General features: G+C 39.9%; 1 pseudogene; it reads right to left on the reverse strand.

The window, feature by feature from the left end:
* Positions 1–5,205: 5,205 nt before the first annotated feature.
* Positions 5,206–7,653, reverse strand: LOC138050625 (uncharacterized; annotated as a pseudogene).
* Between the last annotated feature and the right edge of the window lie 214 nt (positions 7,654–7,867).

The following is a 7,867-nucleotide window of genomic DNA, read 5'->3' on the forward strand; positions in this document are numbered from 1 at the left end:
GTTTCAAATCACGCATCAGGCAAGCTGAAACCCAAAGGTTTCCTCTCATATCATTATATCTGAAATCCGTCGAAAACTCGAAGCGCAATACCTCAAATAATATCGAAAATCTCATATAATAAGATAGGGTCTTTCCAATGACGACAAACTCAGTATATTAATCCTTTGGTTGTAACCACTAAGAATGTGATACCCAGGGGTAATTTTGTCAGCACATATTTGTTATCCTAATTCCAGTGTCAAAACAAGTGATGCGCGTATCATTGTAGAGCTTTTGGGCGTGCATTCACAATTTAGCCGTAAGTCACGCCTGACAATGAACGAACTAGCTATAGCATGATATGTATGATTGGGTGATTTTCTGTCAGCTTCTCTGCATTTGCCTCACTCACATGTACAAGCTTATTTCTCGTCATAATTACTACAATGAGGATATGAGATATCGGCTATCAGGGGGTTAGGGGTAAATTACTGAGTCACTGACCCGCCCATGCACTTCAGTTAAACATTTTGATGAAATTCCTTCACCACGGTGTGAGCGGTAGCCAGCTTTCGCCGTCAAGGTGTACTGCAACAATGAGATACAATGATTTGCTATTAGTCTCTCCCCCACGGGGCTTTTCAGGACTAATTTTTACAATACTTTGTGGGGGACTTTAGCCAGACTGCTTATTGCGCATTGTACAATTAATTTTATGGAAGTGAAAGATGCCCCCGTCCAGATAAGGTTAGACCACAACACCGGGGACTACGTCCCATACTCTTATCGAACAGTGAGTGGGTTCTTTAACGTCCCATACTATTTAATTTCCAACAAGGGTTATGAGACGGAACCTCCGGTTTACAGTCCTTATCCGAGAAGACTTGAAAGTCTGACTATTTCAGATGTAATTACAGAGGCAGCACATTCTCCTCAGTTATTTTAAGACCCTGGGTGTTGGTCCGGTCGGAGTCGAACTCACGACCTCCCGCATGGCAGCCCCGACAACTACAACAACAATGGAAAGATTTCAAAATCGAGAGTCCCGGGGAGGAAAAAATGGATGAAGTTGTTCTTGTCCAGTGAAGGGGTTTCAAGTGCAACCATGGACTGGCTGTTACTTCTAGTGCAAGAAAGGTTTCCTGGCCTGAAAAGCAGTGTTGAACACAGCACCTATCAAAAATTTGAACTATTTTACAACCGGAAGTGGGCGAGGTAGTGACTCAGTAATTCAGACCCATTCCACAGATCGGTGGTTCTCGTAGAACGGCATTCGTCATTAATGTTGCCGTGACTTCCGGATAAAACAGAATGAATGCACGAATAAAAACCGAGTTTCAAGAAACGCTGACCACTGCCGTTGACCCCTTCACTAACCACGCAGCTGACGCCCCATAAAATTTACAGGAAATAATAATGGCATATCTGTGAATAGAATTAAAATCATGTTTGGGTTGAAATAAGTTACAAAACACTGTATCATTGTAGAGCTTTTGCGCGTGCATCCACTGTCGAGGCAGAACGAAAACCGTTTGGGCAAACGGATTAAAAAAGCACTTGTTTGCTCGCATTTTAGAGCAAAACAACAAAGAAATCAACTTTTTCTTTATGTCCAAAAGAGTACAGATAATTGTTACTTAATCACTGGCAGTGACAGTTTTAAAGATATGCCAAAAATTGCAATACAGAGAAAAATGCAGCTCTAAGCAAATTAAGGGCCCATTTACATGGAAAGAGGATGATCCTAGTGCCAGGATCATCCTAGCACTAGGATCATCCGAGCGCGGTATGTTTTCAGCTTTCAGTTTACATGTGAAGGGTTGTATTTGGCCCCAGTGCTAGGATCATCCTACCGCTAGGATCATCCTATCTGAGAGGAGGGATGATCCTGGCGCTCGGATGATCCTGGCTCCATGTAAACAGCGTCAGGAGGCCCAGTTTGCCCACCATCTTGAAACCTGACATGGCCCTGGGGACGGGTTCTGGGAACAACATGGCGGGATCTTCTCACTCATCATCGACTAAAGGCCGACAATTTCGAATTTCCCTGCCAAACGATGAAGACGAAGATACCGGTGTGCAACGTGGGGTGCAATATTGTTTCAAAAATACAGGACCCAATTGCAAAGTAGAGAGGCAGCGGAAACAACAGGGCAGAATGTGTTGGATGATTCTCAAGAAGATCAAGATGAGCTTAATGGTTACCAACCTCGCCCAAAAAAGAGAAAACAGACTGATGGAGTCACTCAAAAGAAATGGACCTGGAAAGATGAGTTTGTTGCCAGCCTCATTGCTTACATAAAGGAATACAAGGCAGTATGTGATTTCAATGGTGTTGACTTTGAAGCAGACTTGAAGGACTTGTACACTGAACTTCATCGTTGCCTGGCGTCGAGGTTTCCAGAAGATTTTGGCCCAGATAAGGTAAGCGAACCTTCAACTGCTGTAAAAGACATGTCCTGTGAAGAATATGATTTGTACAAGAAAACCACTGCAGAAGAAAAGATCAAAATTGCAAAGGTTTATGATCGAATAATAGCAAAGGTCAAAAGCATTCGCCAGGACTACAGAACTGCTGTAAACAAGGGTACCAGAAGTGGAAGTGGAAAACTGGTAAAGGAACATTTTGACATCCTGCGTGAAATTTGGGTAGGTTCTCCAGCTACAACCATGTTGGCTGAAGGTGTGGATGGTGATAGTCTGCTCTCTGACAAAGTCAGGAGCAGTAGTGAAGGTAAGACCTCCATGACAGGGACAAAAGGGTCAGATCATAATAATAATAATAATAATAATAATAATAATAATAATAGCAATAATAACAATAATAATAACAACAACAACAATGACAATGATAACAAGAATAAATTGCATACACACAAGTAACATATGTTCATAACTTCAAAAACAGTCAAATTACAGCTGGTTAAAATTATTTCAAAAAGATAACATTTATGCTGGAGCCAATTTTAAAAAAGCCCAGCTCTCTAACCTCTATGTCATGGCAGGGAGTCTAACATTTTTACAGAGTTACTTTTCAATGCTTCCCCATTTATGTTGCGGGGATTGGGAGCCAGGGTTTAAATTGACTGGATAAACTCCCTAGTCATTTATTATAAATTTAGATACTGTTAGCATGTTTTAACTTAAATCCATTGTTTAGTATTTAGTTCATGTCAAACTGAGCTGGAGGGTAGGGAGGGCATTACTAGAGAGGTAAGGGGGCTTATTAACAGGCCACAGCAAGATTTGTACTACAGCCCTATTTGTTTGTTTGTTTTTACAATTCTTGTATGCATGTGGTGCCTAACAAAATAACAGACTGCAGTGTCTTTAAACTGCATGGGCCTTTTTTTCAAAAACACAATTTCTATATTTGTATTAATCTGCAGTTTCAGAAGCTGATGCAACTCTTACTGAAGAGTTATCAGACACAGATAAGGAGTCAGCACATGGAAATGCAAGCTCTTCATTTTCCCAAGTGCCTGCAGATGAACCAAAAATGACCAAGAAACCAAACATGTCTGTCTCGGCAGTGCCACGGTTAGTAGACAATAAAAGAAAACAGATGGAAAAAGCACTTTCTCAATCTAAACGAGATCAAATTTTGATGAATGCAACAAAAGAGGACATAATCATGAAGAAGCAAATGATTTCATCACTTGAGGAATCAAATAAGTCTTTACAAAGTACAATGCAAAAAAAGACAGAATCACTCTCTTCCATGGCGGAAGGTATTTCAGATGGTATGAGGATGATTGCTATGGCCATGGCGTCACCATCACAACAGCAGTCTTGGAGTTCTTAGCCACCAGATTACAACAGAGTTTTGTATCCTACTGCTATGCATGGAACTCATGCATATACCATGGGGCATGATTTTGTAAGAAGTCCTCCCACCTTCCCAGGCGAAGATGGTCATTTTCAAAGTTCATCACCAAGGTCATACACTCCCAGCCCCACTCCATCTGACCAGGTCTCTGTGCACAGCAATGGTAGTAGTACTGCTGGATATGCTTCCTACAATAGTTATTGACAAGGAAAGCTAAAACTGACACACAGCATACCTGTTGTAGAATGTCAATTTGTGTTTATTAAAATGTTGAAAAGTGTTAATATTGAACTAATGCTGGGATCATCCTAGCAGAAGGATCAAAATGTTGTTTGGCAGGGACAATGACAGAAACAGATTATCACACACAGCAAGGTCATACCAGCATGAAGGTCATTGTATCAAACACCAAGTACCATACATGTACTATATACTAACAATGATTTGCGGTTAAACAGGAAATGCATGTCCCACTTGGACAATCCACCTGCTCGGTTGACCGTACTCCTTTGAACATGGATAACTTGAAAGCCAGGTTCCAAAATCTTGCGTTACTTGTTGGTGTTAATGTTTTCCTTATAAAGTGATGGAAAATGACATTTTAAAACTGTATAGCCTTAAGTTCATACATACAAGGTTCAGCTGTGTAAATATGATGCTTGTTTAATTTTGGGGCAGAAAAATTCTCACCTGTATAATCTTTCATGCTCCTAACCCAACATTTGAACTTTTTTTATCTGGGAGTACATACACTTGGACAGTAACTATCAGACTGAGAACTACATGTATAAAGCTTGGTTCTAGTCATCCCATTTACACCTCATGCAAAATGGCTGCCATCATCTTTTGTTATCTGGTCAAGATTCTTAAAAAGCTGAGGGTAACACTTGAAAATTAATAGAAGAGTATACTACACTGTCCTTTAAATTACAGGCTGCAAAGTTGTGACTCGTTTATATTCAAGAGATTGGTATGGCCTGTTCAGACGATATCTTAAGCTGAATTTTATTGCACTTGTTACATAAATCTATTTGAAGACCTCCAAGAACTAATGAGGCTGTAAACAAACGAAACTAAAAACGAACCAAAGCTATAATCCTAGCGAAAAAATCTCTTTATGTTCAACTCACATGAATGCGATCAAATAAGTATGAAAACTGAACTATTTATAGCGAACGATACTAACCACTTAATGGATTGCCTTTTGTTTGATTTTCCCAGGAGGGGCAACACCTATATGATACAATACAATAGCTTAGAGCTTTACTTATTTGTTTCTCATAAACATGGCCTGTTTAGCCTTGTGTTCCTGTTTGGATAATATAAATGTCCCTGTAACTTCCCGTTGCATAGGAATATGGCATTAAAACTCTGCACACTGATGCACTGACTTGATTTTTATAAGGTAGACCACAAATGTTTCTTCTGGGGCCAAACAGTTAATGTTCACCATATTTGCATTGGATTTAGACTGCACTGAAGTGAATAATGTTTCATACAGAGCATGGAAGGTAAGAAATAAAATCTATGGCCTTGAATTAAATACAACTGCTCTACATTCTCACATCCTTGTTAGTAATATTCTTGATTCAGAGATTCTTGACAGACTATCATGCATTGGGAAGATATTCTTTGAATACCCGAGTAATGATGTTTCTTACATGAACACCTTCAGCAGAATTGAAGTTGCACAGCCTGTCAGGTAGTGTGAGAGGTTGCGCTTCCCTGTCTCTGGCAATTTGGCGTTGAACATCCTCTTCATCAACAGTCATTCCATTAATTTCACAAATGTTATGTAACACAAAACATGCATACACCATGTTTGGCACATCTTTCAGTCCAATGTCCAGCCTTTTGTTTAAAACCTGCCATCTTGTCTTTAGCCTACCATATGCACATTCAATTGTATTCCTAGCAGAGCGAAGCATATTGTTAAATATCACTTCTTCATTATTTCTGGGGCTGGAGTACTCTTTCATACAGTATGGTAATAAAGGATATGCAGGATCGGCAAGTAGAATCACTGGGACTTTATCATCACCTGGTAAAAGTCTCTTGTACATCATAGGGAGTTCTTCTTCACGTAACATTCTGTTGATACGGGACTGAGAAAAGACTCTAGCATCATGGAGACTGCCTGGCCACCTGGCATCAACATCAATGAACTTCCCACTGCTGTCACAAACCCCTTGCACATTAATAGTATATTTCATTTTGTAGGAGAAAAAGTCATGTGCATTGTCACTGGGTTGTTTTATGGGAATAATTATGTGTTCCATTGATGCAGGCAAAGGCTTGCGGTAACCCAAACTTCTCTTCCATTTTCTTAAGAAGTTGGCCCATTTCTTCTTCAGTGCTTGGTAATGCAATATACCTTGGCCCCAGTTCCCTTGTAATCAAGGCACATACCTAAATATTAAACATAGGCACGCAAAGCGTGCAAGAGTTATTTTTTTGTGAAGTAAAAGCCTCTGGAGACAGAAGCATTTAAGGGACTGTTTGCAGTAATAATTTAGTTAATTTGACAAGTTTTCTGGCTACATTGTACAGGAAGAAAGAAACAGAAATTTTGATGTACATACGATCTTATAGAACTGCTTCAAATGTAAATAGTTTCGTCTCCTCTAAAACATGTCCTAAGAACTACAAGGGATGATTTGTGACTTCTAATATTGATTTTACTCCTTGTGAAAAACAAAAGTATCAAGTTACCTTTATAACTAAAAATAAAAATCTTCTCACATACCATTTACCTTTACAGCAAGAAATTTGATTGGCTGTTTAAAGTACATCCAATGTGATTGGTGTAACATACATACATCTCTCACTCACTCACCCAATGACCCGTCCATAACATACCCGACGCGCCGACCAAGAGGTATTAAAAAAAAACTCAAAAATCAAAAAATCAAATAAAAATAACTTTGTCTAAACCTTGCCACCAGTTCCAACACAACAGATAGGGTGCATATTGCCACGCCGAAACTATTAGCAGTCATTCGCAAAGACCCCTGATCTTTCAAGTAATAAAGTGTCATTGCTAGCTGCTTCTCAACACTTACAGTCAAACCAAGTGAAGCGTACCCCTCAAGATTGCATTAATGAACTGATTATTTGAAACTTGAACCCGCTAGTCGTTTCAAGAATGCAATAATGAATTGATTATTCGAATATTGAACTCGCTCATTCGATCCAAGAATACGGCTAACGGGTTCCGTTTCCGAAAAATCGATTGAGTATTGCATTCTAGAAAAGACTAGTAGGTTTGAAACCTACTAGTCGCAACAGTGAATTGATTTTTCGAAAACGGAAGCCGTTAGCGAATTTAGCCGTATTCTTGGATCGAGCGAGCGAGTTCAATATTCGAATAATCAATTCATTATTGCATTCTTGAAACGACTAGCGGGTTCAAGTTTTAAATAATCACTTCATTAATGCAATCTTAAGGGGTACGCTTCACTTGGTTTGACTGTAGCACATCACCACGTCTCGGACAGTCTTCACGGGGCTCCAAAAAGTAACGCAGTTCGTCAGCCACAGACATGAAGACGGCACGTGTCATTCGTAAGTTTGTTTTCCATTCGTGGTCTGGTAGCTTGCCTGTCCATAGATTTGTCCACCACTCCTCCGTTCGTCCTGGTGCTCGCCATAATCTGCGAACAGGTCCACGTCTGATCTTCCTCCTCGCTATTTGAAACCTTGAAATGGTGGCAGTGTGACTTAGATGGAGAATCATAGCTCGCTGTTGCTGTGTTTGAAATATCAAGTTGTATATAATGGCAAATTGATGCTGAAAGGCGGTTATCAAAGCGAGTAAATAAGGAAGAACTCCTAACTTTTTGTCCTTTTCGCCCGCCATCTTGCTTTGCAACCGCGCTGAACACAGATTCTTGCATGTAAACTTCATGTAAACCAAATTAAGAGTTGATCCCAGGAGCTGCGTTTTTGCATGTAAACCAAATCAAGATTCTAGGATGATCCTGGCACTAGGATCATCCTCTTTCCATGTAAATGGGCCCTAAAAATAAACACTCAGCTTTAAGTTTATACAGACTGGG

This window comes from Montipora capricornis, chromosome 6 (genome assembly GCF_036669925.1).
Source record: "Montipora capricornis isolate CH-2021 chromosome 6, ASM3666992v2, whole genome shotgun sequence".
Taxonomy (NCBI): domain Eukaryota; kingdom Metazoa; phylum Cnidaria; class Anthozoa; order Scleractinia; family Acroporidae; genus Montipora; species Montipora capricornis.